Source organism: Mytilus edulis, chromosome 8 (genome assembly GCF_963676685.1).
Source record: "Mytilus edulis chromosome 8, xbMytEdul2.2, whole genome shotgun sequence".
Taxonomy (NCBI): Eukaryota; Metazoa; Mollusca; class Bivalvia; order Mytilida; family Mytilidae; genus Mytilus; species Mytilus edulis.
In genome coordinates, this window is record NC_092351.1 from 30,267,824 (window position 1) to 30,286,332 (window position 18,509).

Here is an 18,509-nt window from a genome sequence, read left to right on the forward strand (position 1 = left end):
ACTGTGACTAAATCGAAACACTGGTAATACACACAATAAAAGTAAAAGATAACGCATCATAACGAAAAATTAGGATTAAAAAGTACGAATCACACCTTCAATAGTTGACACACTCATGTACTTTTAAAGTGTTACCAGTTATTGCTCCACTGGAATCAATGTGGTACTCAAACAGTCATATACTTAATTTTAATATTTATTGCCTTGTCTTAAACCTCTTCATGGTACACATTTTATTGTGGTCCTCCAGCTTTTTGATATCTCTATCTACTATCATACTTTGAGTTTTATATTTAAAACGATAACAAACGTTTAAGGCAACGTTTTCAATACATAGCTCGAAGTTTGATGGTAGCGATACCAAGTTTGTAGTTTACCGTAAAAATGAAGTATTAACTAAAATACCCAACTTTTATGAAAATTAAAATTGGAGAGTTCTGGTTAAATAGAAAAATCTAAAACATTAAACGAATAGAACAAAATGTAAGTTTGTGTATGAACATAAAAAAAAATCCAAATTCAATTTTTTCAGGACAATAAAGATATTTATTAATTTTGAAGGGTAGCGAAATCAAAGAACATTATACTACTGCTTGAGAAAAATACATCTGGATGTAATTTGTCTTACATATTATGCTGAAAAACATTTGTCTTGGTTTTTAATGCACTACTTCTTTTTTTATCTTTAAGGTTTATGTAAATCGTATATATGCGATGAAAAAGTGATACTTTCAACATGAAGATATTAGAGAATTCCCTGGTTGATGTCTAATAATGTGTCCATTGGCGATAAACCAAAAATACTTCAATTGTGTAAGAATTGTTTTTTTATTTTTTATTTTTTCTTACACATATGTCTTGGTTTTTAATGCACTACTTCTTTTTTTATCTTTAAGGTTTATGTAAATCGTATATATGCGATGAAAAAGTGATACTTTCAACATTAAGATATTAGAGAATTGCCTGGTTGATGATAGTTGTTTCTTTTATATTTGATAATAAGTTGTGTGAAATATATTTTGAAATACTTTGAAAGACTAAACTATATAACTATACTCTTATGAAAATAGCTGCTTAACATTTTCGATTTTAAAGTAGCTGCTTAACATTTTCGATTTTAAAGTAGCTTCTTAACATTTTCGATTTTAAAGTAGCTGCTCAACATTTTCGATTTTAAAGTAGCTTTTTTCAATTGCAATGTGTACCTGGCATAATCTTCTTATGCTACATATAAGTGAATACATTTGTCATAATGTGATTAGTATTCTTCTTCACAAGGACAATAACGAACCGAAGTTTAAAAAATAAAAATGAAGCTATTCATGAAATAAAAAATTAAAACAAAAACTTTTAAATTTCACCAATCGTTTATTTTCAAAGACGTAAAAAAGATGTATGAAATTTTAACTTCAATATTTATTAAGGCTGTACATAGATTTAGATAACTTAAAATTATCTTACCATTTCCAGACTGTGTTGTACATGTACATTCATCATGTATGCAAGCAAGACTGCTGCCTGAAGAACACAGTGTTACACTGCAGTCATTTGCCTGGTGGCACCGTTCGCCCATAACAACTGTAATTACAACATTTTATAAATTAAGTCATCCGAAGCGCTTAACTGGAATAACGGTCATTATAAATGTATCCAAAAAATTAAAAGCCAAGATACTGTGATTGTATTAATCCAAAAAGCAAAACGTAAAACATATCAAAACCAAGTAAAAACTCCATTTTACTTGCACGAGTTAGAACCTTCCTTTTTTCTAATGATTTCTAAATGAATTAATTGATAAGATAAGAAAACATCGATATGATTGTATTAAAAGAAACATTTTTCATATGTCTAGCGTCCTAATTAGTTTCTACATTAACCATCATAGAATTGTTCAAAGAATATTTGAATATTCTCAAACGGAAATAACACTGAGTCAGTACTATATACTGCACGAAAACGGATTTCGAATAGTTTAAATGACACATTAGTTAAGATATAAGGAGTATGCTACAATTGCAGTTACAAATAGACAACATTTTTTTTATAAACGAATATTACCTAGAACATGGGTCAATGCTTAAAACATCTACGGTTTAAGTTTGTACAGAAGAGTCAATGACTACAAAATATGAAACAACTCAAAAGAGAAAAAAATCAACGGCATGATACATGCTAACACAATAAATGACATTTCAGACAGACCCCAGCAGACGACATCCACGCTGGCTTGCAGAGTGTATTTGTGTTCGATAATTAAAAGTTGTCTAAATTTGGTAATTGCTATAAAAGTTTGAATCAAATTTGTTTTACAATAAGATATTTTTTTCCTTTTTTGCTTTAATCATTTTAAAAGGTCTTAACTCTTCAGATGGATACTAAACACACACAAATTTACAAAAATTCAAACGAAACAAAGCACAGATCTGAGACTTCTCGCAGTTACTAATGAACTCATCATAGATACCGGCTTGAAATTTTGTATTTGCGCCAAACGCGCGTTTCTCCTACAAAAGACTCATCAGTGCCTCTCGAACTAAAAAAAGGTTTATGTAAGATCAGTTTAATAATATTAAGTTATGAAATGATTATTCATAATTAAAATAATTATACAAAAATATGAAGGCAATGTTAAAATATCTTACAACAATGTAAATTATGACAAGAATATGAATATTAACATAATTTATAACATTTATTAAAAAAAACAACATTAAAAACTCTGGCAGCTTTGACCTCATATGAAAATTGATAGTAGGTGCATGTACCACTAATTGAATAATTTATAGAATAAGATATAACTTACCGACACAAAGAGCCAAGCACAGAATAAGAAGCTTCATGTTAATGTTCAAAGGTGAGAAGAATTTAAAATCTAACTATCAATGACTTGAAATCAGATCTTTTATACTGAGAAAATCTTAACGCGTCATAGATAATGCCGTATTATTACACATTTTCATGACATTGAAAGACTGTAAATCATATTCCAAATATAGAATATACAGACACGTAATAACTCTCCAGAACTATTACTGAATGTGTTTATTTTGGAAAATGGTTGCATTTCGCGATTGTACCCTCTTTCTAAGGAAATGTATTATAAACAGCTCTTCTAGCTCTATTATGAATTAATAAATTAAACTATAAAACGTTTTTAGATAATATTTACAACTAAATATCTACAATATTGTATACCACATGTGACATTCATTATGATCAGAGTTTAAAGGTGAATCTCACCGTAGGGAAACAGATGCCTACATGTTTTGTGTTTATCAAGTGTTTAAAACGTAAATTACAGATTTAAATAGGAATACTGAAATATTTTGCGAAAGTCACAAAAGAAACAATAATTGCTTCAAACATACATGTAAGATTTCATAAAAAGATGAGTAAATTAAACGATAAAATTGTTATTTTATAACATTGACAACTGTATATCTAAAGAAATATCAATAAAAATATGAAAAAAATCGGTTGAATGTAAAAACAAATCTAAATTTTCGATCACTGACTAACTTGAAATTTAAAACATACTCCTTGTGCTTAAAAAATATTCAAACGAAGTTTCAGATATTCTGTTCTACAAAATCGTCCATTGATTTCAAATGTAATACATGAACAAGTACATGTATGATGCAACGTTTAAAGAAATGAGCATTCCAACTGTGACTAAATCGAAACACTGGTAATACACACAATAAAAGTAAAAGATAACGCATCATAACGAAAAATTAGGATTAAAAAGTACGAATCACACCTTCAATAGTTGACACACTCATGTACTTTTAAAGTGTTACCAGTTATTGCTCCACTGGAATCAATGTGGTACTCAAACAGTCATATACTTAATTTTAATATTTATTGCCTTGTCTTGAACCTCTTCATGGTACACATTTTATTGTGGTCCTCCAGCTTTTTGATATCTCTATCTACTATCATACTTTGAGTTTTATATTTAAAATGATAACAAACGTTTAAGGCAACGTTTTCAATACATAGCTCGAAGTTTGATGGTAGCGATACCAAGTTTGTAGTTTACCGTAAAAATGAAGTATTAACTAAAATACCCAACTTTTATGAAAATTCATATTGGAGAGTTCTGGTTAAATAGAAAAATCTAAAACATTAAACGAATAGAACAAAATGTAAGTTTGTGTATGAACATAAAAAAAAGCCCAAATTCAATTTTTTCAGGACAATAAAGATATTTATTAATTTGGACGAGTAGCGAAATCAAAAAACATTATACTATTGCTTGAAAAAAATACATCTGGATGTAATTTGTCTTACATATTATGTTGAAAATCTTTGATTCCCCAGCTTATTCAGTAAAATTTCCAAAACACCTTTTTCAAATTCAGTTTAAATTAAAAACTGTAGAAAAAGTTTTTTGAAATCCGGCAATCAATTATATACAGTACATAAAATTAACACTAAAATACCTGATACTGTCGAAGAAACCAAGAAATGAATGACCACTGTCATCGAATTAAAAAGGAAAATCTTGAAATTCATTCTGAATATCTCAGTTGACAAATCTCTATGGATGACGAAATTTAACCAGACAAGTATTTTATATCAAATGCCACACTCACTATGGTTGAAGTTCAAAGGTGAATCTCGCCATATGTTGACAGAACTCAACATGTGTTTTTATTATCAATTTTATAATTAGTGTAAAGGGGAAAATATGAATGAGACTAAATACCATGGGTCAGAGATTTCTAAATGAATAAATTAGTTAAATGATTAAAATGTTATTTAATGATATTAACTACTAAATTTTGGTAAACATATCAATTCAGCATAAAATAAATCGGTTTGTGGTGCATATACCTAAAATTGAGTTCACTGACGTATCTGTATTTAAAAGATACTCTGAGTGCAGTTAAACATTTCAAACAAAATGTTTGTTTGTTTAGGGGCCAGCTGAAGGACGCCTCCAGGTGCTGGAATTTCTCGCTACATTGAAGACCTGTTGGTGACCTTCTGCTGTTGTTTTTTATTTGGTCGGGTTGTTGTCTCTTTGACACATTCCCCATTTCCATTCTCAATTTTATTATATATACTTCAAAATGTTACATAATTACATGCATGACAATGTATATTGTAACTCAACTTTTGAAAAATCAAAAACATTGAAAATACACACATCAAAAGTTGAAGCAAAGGCCACCGCAACGTAAAACTAAGATTAAGCAACACCAACAACGCATAAAAGTATTAAAAGGCTTACAGCAGTTCAGGTAAGCTATAATACCAAATGTTCCAATTGAATTCAACGAAAATAAAGTTTAATCAACACAAATTTCACCTTAAAGTTGAACACTGATAACACTCATGTGCTATCCACGTGTAAGCAGTTGTTGAACAACTAGTACAAATTATTGCTATTCATACAGCTATCTGATTCATTTATGAATTGAATGCTTCTTTTAAAGAAAATTGCGGCATAAAAGTGTGACCGAAGTACATTTTGAAAATACTAAAAATGTACGCACTATCAACACTTTAACAACAGTATAAAACTATAAAAAAAAATTCAGTACTTATAACTACATTATTTGGCTACAATTATGACAATCACTAAAAATGTACGCACTATCAACACTTTAACAACAGTATAAAACTATAAAAAAAAAATTCAGTACTTATAACTACATTATTTGGCTACAATTATGACAATCACGAGTACTATCAAGTTTTGCTAGTAATTACATGTGTACTTTATTTTTAATATCTATTTCAGAACGACACGACATTGCTGTTAGCCTATCTAAATAACGTATTATAATGAATCTTACATGTAATGTAATTTCATATGTAAATATTGCATTGGCTTTAACCTCTTCAGGAAATATTATTTTAGTTAATTAGTAGTTTGATGTCTCTACTATTAGACTTTGAATTCTATTATAAATTAACTAAACATTTAATGCAACATTTTTTTAATATATAGCCCGAAGTATGATTGAAGGGATATCAAGCTTGTAGTATATCGTTACACGTAACAAAAGAAAATCTCGAACTGTAAAGCCTCGGTCACACCTTACCGGATAGCTCGAACGGACGCCTAACGGATAAAAAAAAAGTTATCCGTTGACAAAATTTTTATCCGTTGGGAGTCCGTTGGTGTACTAACGGACATGTAACGAATGCCTAACGGACACACAACGGACATTGAACGTACGTGAAACGGATACGTACCGGACAGAACGGACGTCGAACGTACATCCAACGGACGAGTACCGGATAAAACGGACACCCAACGGAAGCGTAACGGATAAAACGGATGAACAAAATAATCTGAAAATTAAAGGCAATAAACCATCTAAAAATTTAAGGCAATAAACCATCTGAAAATTAAAAGCAATAAACCATCTGAAAATTAAAGGCAATAAACCATCTGAAAATTAAAGGCAATAAACCACATACACGTGACCTTAAAATGATTGTATCTAGTACATGTATATATGTTATAATATTTGCTTCTGGGAAAGTGTGGTCAGTAGGACAGGTATCAAAGTCACACGTACCAAACAAATAGAACAATTTATCCGATTTTTTTTAACGTTTTTACACACGAGGGTCACTTTAGTTAACTGGTTTAGTTGATTTTATTTTGTATTGCGTCTTGTTTAGCATGATATGTGTGCAAATATAGAGCTACTCTGATTAAAAAAAATCAAGGTAGAAGCAGTGTGGTAATTCAGTCTTATAGAGTTTAAGTTGATTTTCTGAATTTGTTTATATTATGTACCTCTGGTATGAAAACGGATATGGTGTTATGCGGAATTCTCCATCCGTACTGCATGCTACGATATTTTACTCCAGAAGCAAGGTGTCTAAGTGTAATTGCTAACTTGAGTCCTGGTTCCAGCGGATTTCTGTAAAAGGTATTCTGCTTGGCTATGCGAGGTCCAACCTGCAATATATCGTCGAACATCTCTGTGGGCATTCGAAGGAAGTGTACAAAGGACTACCGATCCTCCCGCCTAAGTTCGGTCATGAGTTGGTCATATAGACCAAAACTGCGTCGTCTTTCAGGACTAAGCCATGGTCGTGTCCACCATCTCCTTTGTCTTCTCCTTCTTCTCCTTTCGACAGCTATAAGGTTTATATTTGCTACATTTAAGTTGAGTCTAGTCTGAATAAGAGCTACTTTGTAGCGAAGACGTGCTCTTACTCCAAGATCCATCACGAATAATAAATATTCATGACACTCAAGAAAATCTGACATACCAATTATTGGCATTTCTGACGTGAAATTTCAATTGGCATTTGTCCGTTTTACATCCGGTAGGCATCCGTTTTATCCGTTATCCTTCCGTTAATGTCCGTTTCACATCCGTTTTATCCGTTAGGCGTCCGTTAGGCGTCCGGTAGACGTCCGTTGGTGAATTGGTCTACCGGATCTCCAACGGATGCATAACGGACACGTAACGGATACAAAACGGACGACTAACGGACGCCTAACGGACGTTCAACGGACATTTTATCCGTTGGACGTCCGTTCAAAGTTTTGAACATGCTCAAAATTTTCCACCGGACAGAACGGACGTCAACGGATAAAACGGACGCTTAACGGACATGCAACGGATATGGACGGACGCCTAACGGATAAGAACGGACGTCTAACGGACATGAACGGATTGAAAAAAAGTTATCCGTTAGGCGTCCGTTCGAGCTATCCGGTAAGGTGTGACCGAGGCTTAAGGAACATTTAAATAGGAAAGTCCCTGGTTAGTAGCAAACTCTAAACTTAAACATTAAATGAAAGGAAAATAATTGTAAGTATCTGTTAGTGAATAGACACAAAAAAAAAGAAATCCATTTCCTCATGAGGATTAACACAATCAAAATAATTTATGAGGAGAGAAATCAAACGTTTCTATAATCCGAATTAGATAAAGGCAACAGTAGTATACCGCTGTTCAAAACTCATAAATCAATGGACATAAAACAAAATCGGGGTAACAAACCAAAACCGAGGGAAACGCATTAAATATAAGAGGAGAACAACGACACAACACCGAAACGCAACACACACAGAAACGGACCAAGCATCAGACAAAACACCACGAGAATAACAAATATAACATGAAAACCAAATACATGAATTTGGGATAGACAAGTACCGTGCCACGTCTTATCTCAATATCTCAAAAATAAGAGAAAACCCAAACGACTCAACGTTAAAATGCAACACACAGAGAAACGACTAATAATATAACAATGGCCATCTTCCTGACTTGGTACAGGAAACGTTTAAAGGGGAATAAAAGTGGTGGGTTGAACCTGGTTTTATGGCATGCCAAACCTCGCACTTTAATGGCAAAGTTAAATAGAAAAAGACATTAAGTTGTAATTATTCTTACAATTGTTTTTAAAAACTTTAGAGTTCACAGCCTACTCGACCTGTTTCTTGTTTCAGCAAAAGTTTGAAAACCGCTTTTGATTTGTAAAGAAATAGATGGTAGAAACTAGGAAAGAGGTTTTAAATATTATTTGACAGAACCAGAAATATAGCATTTGAAGGGACATATTTTCATTTTGAACATCCATTAGCGTAACGCGACATCAAATCCGATATAAAGGATATAAAAAAAATGTGAAATTAGTTATAAACAGTAAATGATATATATATATATGATAAAATATCTGATACTGTCGAAGAAAAAGTAAGAGATGAATGACCACTGTAATTATATTACAAAAGAAAATCATTATCAAGACCGCTGTTGATAAACCTCATATGGCCAAAGAAATGAAACCAGAAAACTATTTTATATCACATGTGTCACTCACTATGGTCGTAGTTCAAAGGTTTATCTAACCATATGTTGCCAGAACTCAAAATCTGTTTTGAATAATAATTGTATTACTCGTGTGAAGGGAAAAATATAAATTAGACTGATAAACTTTTTCGAAAGTATCTCTTTAAAGACAATCAAACATTTAAACCGTGGTGAACGATTTCGCAATATATCAATTAGAAAAGCGATTACAATTTTAATCCGCGTGCTGTAAAAAAAATATCAAACCAAATGTGTGTTAATACGTGTAACGTTAAAACGTTTAATCCCGCTGCAAATGTTTGCACCTGTCCTAAGTCAGGAATCTGATGTACAGTAGTTCTCGTTTGTTTATGTATTTTATACGTGTTTCTCGTTTTTTTATATAGATTAGACCGTTGGTTTTCCCGTTTGAATTGTTTTACACTAGTAGTTTTGGGGCCCTTTATAGCTTGTTGTTCGGTGTGAGCCAAGGATCCGTGTTGAAGGCCGTACAATGACCTATAATGGTTTACTTTTTTTATAAATTGTTATTTGGATGGAGAGTTGTCTCATTGGCACTCACACCACATCTTCCTATATCTATATACTTCAAATGTTCAAAAAGATTAAACAAGAAGTGCCACAACTTAGACAGTGGGTTAATGCATTTGCTTTGTATGTGTTAGCTTCACTTGTAACAACCATTGTGCCACACATACAGCCACCTGACGTATGGTAATATACATTGCATCGCCTAAAAAGTCTATAGTATAAACATTTTGGTTGTGATGTCCCTACTACAACTTTGGTTAAATTTCTAAAGCATCACATTTTTCGAATTTAGTCTAAATTCAAAACTGTATTAAAAATGTTATTAAAATAATGTGAAATCAATTATCAACTTTAAAGTTTGCTCAACTAGTAACATTGTACCTGTTACTTTCGACAACAAAAAGAGGTGATAAGTGACTAATGTTATATAATATCTGAAATTCACTTACTCGCCAAATGTATAGCACAAAATATTTGAATTGATCTAATTCAAATATAATGTTCAGTTCTAGCTTGACCAATGTAAAATCTCTTATATACTTTCAACACGTGTATGATAATAACCAAATACACGTGGTAAGGTTTACATACCGGTGAACATAACTTTAATAAATATATCTATGACGTGTATTTTTGATTGAGTTAAATCTGCCAATTGATATTTTATCGTGTGTTTTTCTATGTTGTGATGTTATGCTATTGTTTCAGAAAAAGGGAGAAGGTTTGGATCCAATAAAACGTTTAATCCCGCTGCAAATGTTTGCACCTGTCCTAAGTCAGGAATCTGATGTACAGTAGTTGTCGTCTGTTTATGTAATATATACGTGTTTCTTGTTTCTCGTTTCTCGTTTTGTTTATATAGATAAGACCGTTGGTTTTCCCGTTTGAATGGTTTTACACTAGTAATGTTAGGGCCCTTTATAGCTTGTTGTTCGGTGTGAGCCAATGCAAGGCTCTGTGTTGAAGGCCGTACTTTAACCTATAATGGTTTACTTTTTAAATTGTTATTTGGATGGAGAGTTGTCTCATTGGCACTCACACCACATCTTCCTTTATCTATATATCTACAATCAGGTTTACTGGGATAAGATACTTGCATTTAACCGAACAGAGTATATTACACCTTTAAATGTTCAGTCGTTTTTGAGATGACTGTTTTGTCTCAGAAATGCTTTAGCAAAAATAGTTTGATGTATATTATTGCTTCTGATTCGATTTTTATATAATTATGCTACATATTGATATAATACTAATAAATAAAGGCAACGGTATTATACCGCTGTTCAAAATCATAAATCCATAGACAAAAAACAAGCATCAGACATAATCCAACGAGAATAACAAATATAACATCAAAACCAAACACATGAATTTGTGATAGACAAGTACCGTGACACGTCTTATCGCAATGTGAATTTTCACTAGAAAATAAGAGAAAATTCGTAGTTACAAGAAGTGAAGTTCTTTTTTAATGAATAGATTTCCTTGAATAACAACAATATAAGTATCTGGAGCTACCAAAAGTTATGTGGTGTATCATTTAAAGTATTAATTTTGTTTGTGTACACTCATTTCAAAATCAAAATTAAGGTATAGTAATTATTTGTTCTATTCTAAACGAACTGATATTTTCAACAACTGTCCCAAACAAGTTGTTATCCTGCTCATTATAATAAAAGCATTCCGTATAGGCAGGCAATCAGTGACAAGTGAATATGTGCCAAAACATAAATAACTGAAGGAAAAAACGACTGGGTCAATTCGAAACCCGCTTAAAAAGACTAGGTTATAAATACACAAAGATTATCAGAAAGGAAAAGCAGGGAATATTCATGTATCAAAATTTATTACAATTCAGAAAATTTAAATTGTAATGAATTCCAAACGACTCAAGTCCACAACGATGGTGTGTAGGTGTGCGACATCAACAGGAAGTACTAGCAGGTTTCGAGTGATTGGTGTGTTTTAAAAAATCTTATATCATACTGAATACCTTTTTAAGCTCACCTGGCCCATAGGGCCAAGTGAGCTTTTCTCATCACTTGGCGTCCGTCGTCGTTAACTTTTACAAAATTTTTCTCTTCTGAAACTACTCTGCCAAATTTAACCAAACTTGGCAATAATCTTTATTGGGGTATCTTGTTCAAAAAATGTGTCCGGTGATCTGGTCAACCAACCAAGATTTTCGCCATGTCTAAAAATAGAACATAGGGGTAAATTGTGGATTTTGGATGTAGGACACTGAAACCAGAGCATTTAGAGCAGATAATACAGGGGTCTAATTTTTTATCAAGTAACGATCTATCTGCTCTGAACTTTACGGATGAATCAGACAACCGGTTGTTGGGTTGCAGTCCATGAATTGGTAATTTCATAGAAATTTTGTCGTTTTTGGGTTATTATATTGAATACTATTATAGATAGAGATAAACTGTAAACAGCAATAATGTTCAGCAAAGTAAGATCTACAAATGTGTCATCATGCCCAAAATGGTCAATTGACCCCTTAAGATGTAACTGCCCTTTATAGTCATTTTTTACCATTTTTTCATAAATTTTTGTAATCTTTCACAAAAATCTTCTCCTCTGAGACTACACGGCCAAATTTAAACAAACTTGGCCACAATCATCATTGGGGTTTCTTGTTAAAAAAAATTGTCCAATGACCCGACCTACCAATCAAGATGGCCGCAATGGCTAAAAATAGAACAGAGTGGTAAAATTTAGATTTTGGCTTATAACTCTGAAACCAAAGCATTTGGAGCAAATCTGAGATTGATTTAAATTGTTGATTAAGTAAATATCTCTCTGCTCTGAAATTTTTAAATGAAATGGACGAATGGTTGTTGGGTTGCTGCCCCCAATTGGTAATTTTTAAAGAAATTTTGCCGTTTTTGGTTATTATCTTGAATACTATTATAGATAGAGATAAATTGTAAACAGCAATAATGTTGAGCAAAGTAAGATCATCAAACATGTCATTTTTGGTCAGTTGACCCCTCGAGGAGTTATTGCCCTTTACAGTAAATTTTTAACATTTTTTATTGATTTGGTAAATTTTTATAAAATTTTAAAAAATAATTCCCTCTGTTACTAATGGGCAAAGTTGATTTTAGATAGAGATATTTGTAAGTTGCAAGAACGTTCAGTAAAGAGCTTCAAACATTTCACCATCCCCAAAACATATTTTCTCGTGAATCCATCTGTGTCCTTTGTTTAATATACACATATACAAATGTGAGCGACACAGGCTCTTAAGAGCTTCTAGTTACAGTTACTACTATATTTTGACTTCATGATTGTATCAATAGGCAGACACGAAAACGAAAAAGTATTGAATTGTTTTTTATATTTTTTTTTTATTTGGTCTTATAACCAATGTATGAAATGAATGCATGTCTGACCTGACCTTGACCTAGATTTTATGAATCATTGGACAATTATATGTTTTGATGATTTTGTCAATTAGTCAGATATTATTATCAATGGTCACTCATGTTTGGTGTATATAATGAGTGAATGAGTGACGTTTCTGTCTAGCAGGGTTTATCTGTCCTCGATCTAATTTGATGGTTCATTGGTTAATGTTACTTTGTCATGTTTTTAGTTTTATCAGGCACATTAAGCAATAGGTCAAATTTGTTGTGGAATGGAATGATTGTAAGGTGCACGTGTCTGTCTGGTAGTTTGTTTTTTTACATTGACCTTTTAATTTTTATTCCATTATGATTAAAAGATAGACAGAAGAGACATTTCAGCGTGTGCAATCGAAATAGCTAAACATAAATTTATAGCTATTGTTGTATAACATTTGATAGAGACACAGACATTAAAGAAAGTATATTAAGATCCTTAACGTCATTTTATCAATACAATTTTATAACATCATCTTCGTATAGTACTGTATAAGAGTGGCAAAATATACCAGAGGGACAGTCAAGACTATCTTACACCAGTTTCGTTGCCCAAATCGTAAGAATTTTTATGCATTCATAGTTAATGTAAGCATGATATGTAAATCAACCGTACTACATGTTTTAATATGCAAGAGATTTTACATAGGCTTGGCGCGAATTCAAATGAATAAATAAAGCATCCACAATATAGACAAATTTAATTGTATGAAAACATTGATACGTATGGCAGTTGAAAAACACTCGTATTTCTATTTTTTGAAGTGGGAAATATGTCAATATGATATGAAACAGTATTTGATAAAACAAAATTATTAAACTAAAGCTCAACACTTAAAGCAGAATTTGTATAAAAAAGCGAACCATTTCTGACGTCATGGTATCCTCTAATCGACGTTGCCAGCATATTAACAAGTCCATCGGATGAAATTGCTAGATAAGGAACAGTAAATTTCTTATGTATTTTTTGTTTTATTTTTCTGTAATTATATATTCTCATTCGAGTAATTGCTATCCCTTTATGATAGCATATGCCAGCCAATAAAGTCCATACATGTGTATTCATTACATTATATTCCTTTCTATTATAAATGTCTTTTAAGTCATTATAAATGACACGTACATTGCTCGTTAAAAACCAACGTCAACACAGAAGTTGATAACATATTCCTTAGATATTCTTTTGTCACGAAATTTGAAATCTATAGATACAGAAAGATGTGGTGTGAGTGCAATGAGACAACTGTCCATTCAAAACTATGTATGTTTGCAGCAACCATGTTTGCAAGACGAAACCGTTTGAGGAAGAAGTGACACAATTCCATACAATAAATTAAATGTAAAGTGCTCTGGAAGAGTAAGTATATCTAAATTGTCTGTCATACATTGTTAAAATCTTGTTCCTGAAAAATAACACGTTAAAGGCTTTAGGGTCTTGGTATTTGATATAGTATACATGATTCCAGAACATTTCAGTACTACAAACTTCTTCAAAACAAATTTTCACATGTGTTATCTTTATAAAGATAGGTATGTATGTGAGTGCATTATGTAAGGTCCTAATATCAATTACATAAACTGTGGGGTCCGCTGGATTATCTTGTCCTGATTTTCCAAGTGAAGACAGGGAGGTAATAATAGCAGGTTACTAGTAGATAAGTAATAAAATATGATATAGTCAGTTATCGCCTGCCACAACTACTGTTCACTTGATTCCAGTTGGTTATCTACCACGGTTTCTTAATAACATGTATTTATTTATAGAAAATATAATCCATGTGGGACAGATAGCACATATTAACTCGACATATCCATCTAGATTTGTTTCAATGTGTTGATTTAAAACATGAATGTCAGTCTATATTACAAACACATCAGTCTATACACGAAAGCAGTCCATTTAAGATAAATTATGGATACATGATGGCAATGATGAAAAAGTAAAATCACAAAAATACTGAACTCAGAGGAAAATCAATACGGAAAGTCTATTATCACATGGCAAAATCAAATAACAAAACGCATCAAAACCCTAATGTTTATTTTAAAACTAAACCACATCCTAACAACAATTTTAAACAAGGTACAATGTATTTTTTTTTTTTTTATATTTAACATATTTTATTTATAATCACCTGTTACATCAACCCTCAGTTGCCCAGGGAACAACTAAGGGGGCCCCATTTTTACAGACTCATTTGTCGGGGAAAAAGCAAATGAGAAAAAAAACCTCCCACTATAAATTATTAACATCCACCTTTATAAATATTATCTATCCTTGTACAAATGTACCTGTACATGTAGTCCTTATCGATCTATATATCTATACCTCTCACCATATATAATTATTTGAATAAAGTATGTTTTTATCATTTTTTATTTCTCACAAAGGCTACCTGTATTTATTAAGCAGTTTCAATTTTATCGTACATCACGTCTTTTGTTATGTTAATAATAAGGTACAATGTATTGATATGAAGGAAATATACACAAATCAGATGATGATTCTTAAAATAGACTATAAAAACTCCAGTGTCTAGGCCGTTATAATTGTAATTTCGAATTAAAAAGGGGTTTCACTGCACACAATGTATAAACAATAATATTTTAATTTATAATATACATTCGTGCTCAGTTTGTTGTGCAGTAGGTTTGATTGTGTGATTTTTTTCTTTGTCTTGTTTTGTGTCTTTTTTTCATGGTACATGTGTATCTTATGAGGTAGCCCCATTATGCGGTATCGGTGAATTGACTCATTGAATTAGTCAAAACGTTGTCCTAAGATATGTCACTTTAATGGACATGGGAGGAACATCTTTCTAGAGTAATCCTATCAATTTTGATGTTATGTTTCAAATATAATTTAAGGCGTTAATGATGATTTTGTTTGTTTGTTTACATTGAACCATTTTTGATTGTTTACATTTAATCATAAATAATTAACCATTTTTAACCACTTCGCTGTAATTCTAATTTACCTCGTGGTCACCCATAGATTAATAATAATAATATGGAAACTTAATTTACTTAAAAAATGTATGTCTTGAAATAAGAAAAAAACTGCTGACACTCGTGACATGAAAATGAATAAGTTATATTTAACTCAAAGAATACCATTTTTTATATCGAACAGGTAGATTCAGTGACCTAGACATTTATAAAAGGTTGGAATATTAAAGTAAGATGCAGGCATAATCTCTTATAAAGACGTTTTAGAATAAAATAATCTTTTTTGATTCGAGCGTCACTGATGAGTCTTTTGTAGACGAAACGCGTCTGGCTTTAATATAAAAAAATGTTTCTATGATGAGTTTATTTAAAACCTTTTTGAATTGTTCTACCTCTGTGGAACATTAAAAAAATGTAAGAATGACTTTATGGGCACAGCTGTCGTATTTTGTTCACGGATAGAAAAAAAGAAATATATAGTATTATATAGCAGACATAAAAATTTGGAACCATTTCAATGATAGTTTATGTCAACAAAGACAATGTATATACTGTATCTCTTTATTTTGCAACGTTATCTGTTTTTAATAGAAATTTGAAAGTTTGTAGAAAACTACTACAGCAAGTACGATTAATCATAGTAGGCCATATCATGAAATATGAACAAAATGATATGTAGGTGACACACACAAAGTTCAAAGCGTTTTCTTTTAGATGTAATGCTCAAACTTCGAAACTGCTACAAATGTATATGAAATTCATCCATTAAAAGTAAATTTTGGTTGAAGGATTTTTTTTGTTTATCTCAGATTCATACTGCTAACATTACTTATCCTCGAGATTTTTTTAAAGATTTTAAATCATATCAGAGCCGAACGAACTTACTGTTAGGCTGATTGTATTTTCGTGGACGCACAATGCAAGCTGGGGTGTATTGATCATGCATTAGCTAATATAATAATACTGTAAAAGGTTTAGGTTCATCAAATATATTGTCAATATAAGCTACTAGTCCAGCTGATTCGTGCATATTTTCAAAAGAATTGTGGGTTTGATGATAAAAGCATGAGACTTTGCATAAAGGTAAACATGTATATTGTGGTCAATTTAGGCTATGGACCCACTCTGAAAAATCCAAAATGGCGGAAATTTTCAAGATGGCGGACAGATGCTATAAATTTCAAAAATTTACCAAAAAAAAGCTAAGAGATTTGACACTAAATCTTTTTAGAGTAAATACAACATAAGGAATCATTTCAGATAAGTTCTATTACTATTTCGAACTACTCAATAATTTTCAAAATGGTGAACATTTTAAAAATGGCCGCCAAAGCAAGTGAAATACACAAAACCAAAACTGCTAAAACCTTCAACTATTTTTTTCACTATCAAATTGTACTTTAAAAACATTTCTTCACGAAAGTAATTACAGTTCTTCAGTTGTCAAAGTGTATCACAAATTGATTGGTCATCTAGTCTCTGTCACATTCCCCACCACATTTACAAAGTGCTGTGCATAACAGCATGGCCTTCACGAATTTGCATCGTCTACGACATCCATTTTCAATTTTACAGCCACACTTTATCAGCTCCTTACAACAGGCTGAGGCTTGTTGCAAGGATGTCCAATAGGGTATCCACATCTGTGTTTTGTCCTTTTGTCATCCCCATTCACTCGGTGAACCTACTTGGGGAGAAGGTTCTAGACATTTCCCCCAACAAAGGCTTGCCATGTAAACAGCTCGTTTTGTATGTTCTAGTAGAGCAGATTCTGATGGAGGAATGTTATATATTGCCCTTCCTTTCCTAGTGAATAGATCTTTCCGTGCGTCGTTCACCTTCGTACATTGGCTTGTTTTATCATACATTAGTATAACATATCGCTCTATCTGAAGCATGAAATTGGAAATAACATTTGGTGATGCTGTTCTACTTAATGTTTCAAACACAGGTGTAATCTCTTCAAAAGAGCTCCATGTATCCCATGCGGTTTTCTTTCCTTTGTAAGCGAACGACGATACTTGATCACAACCTGTAAAGGAGTGAAAGAACAAAAGTCCCCGTGAACGTAAAGGTCCAAGACTTTTGGCGATGTCATGAACAGCTAAATATCTGAAATATTTGCCAACTCCAAAAGCAATCCAAAACTCATTCACCTCAATTTCATGGACAATAGAAATTGCAATAACTACGACATCTGTATCAACTGTCCTCAATATAACCCGTTTTAATCCTTCTTCTACAGCATCATACACATGCAGCATCATCCGTGTATCTGCTTCCTCGTGTGTGCACGGTGATAATTTACTAATATCTTTTGGTAGGCTGCATAGAACATCAGTTCCTTTCGTAGTAATCACCTGTTTCTGTTCATCAGACCCTCTTGCTGAAGCCACTAATTGTTCAGCTAAATATATGAACAGCTCTGTTTTATTGTCATTAACCCTAAGAAATGCCTCCCAGTTTCCTGGTACTCTTGAATCTGGCAGGACACGTCTTTTCACACCTTTGCCTCTTTTACATCTTGTTGAGGCTTTCAAACTATTCGAGATGTACTCATCCCAAACTACATCAAGTCTACTTACAAAGCGCAACTGATCATGTATGTAAGGCATGAAAATGTCATTGAAATAGTCTTCACATGTCTTACTTCCACGGGGTTTCAACATATTAATGATGGCGGCGCCATCTATGAACAACACGTCTGCATTTGGTGCCTCCTCGTGCAGCTCTGTCAATCTTTCTAATGGAACTAACAGGTCAGATTTTGATCCTAGACGCATTTCTCCAAACTGTGAAAGAGCTGGAGGATATG